A 739-nucleotide genomic window follows, 5' to 3' on the forward strand; every position below is an offset into this window, starting at 1 on the left:
AACTCTCCAAATGCTCTAAGACAAGCATCATCAAAATAGAACTTACACTCCTTCTCGAGTAGTTTGCACAACGGATGTGCAATTTTTGAGAAATCTTTGATGAATCTCCTATAAAAATCTACATGCCCAAAAAACTTCTAACACCTTTTATAGAAATGGGTGGCGGAAACTTTTCTATTACTTCAACTTTAGCTCTGTCTACCTCAATACCTTTGTCTGAAATTCGATGACCCAACACTATACCTTCTTTAACCATAAAATGACACTTCTCCTAATTCAGCACCAAGTTGCAGTCTTCACACCTTTTAAGCACCTCGGCCAAATTATCCAGACAACGATCAAAAGAATCACCTACAACTGAAAAATAATCCATGAACACTTCAATAGGGTCTTCCACCATATCCGAAAATATAGACATCATACAACGCTGGAAGGTTGCTGGAGCATTGCACAACCCAAATGGCATCCGTTTGAACGCAAAAGTCCCATAAGGACAAGTGAAGGTGGTCTTCTCTTGATCTTTTGGAGCTATTGAAATTTGATTGTAGCCTGAATACCTATCAAGAAAACAATACCAACCCTTTCCTGCAAGTCTATCCAACATCTGGTCCATGAAAGGCATAGGAAAGTGGTCCTTTTCTGTCCACGCATTCAACTTCCGGTAATCCATACAAACTCTCCATCCAGTAATGGGCCTCATTGGAACGAGCTCATTTCTTTCATTTGGAACCACAATAAT

The sequence above is a fragment of the Solanum tuberosum genome, unplaced genomic scaffold, assembly GCF_000226075.1.
Source record: "Solanum tuberosum cultivar DM 1-3 516 R44 unplaced genomic scaffold, SolTub_3.0 scf00212, whole genome shotgun sequence".
Lineage (NCBI taxonomy): Eukaryota > Viridiplantae > Streptophyta > Magnoliopsida > Solanales > Solanaceae > Solanum > Solanum tuberosum.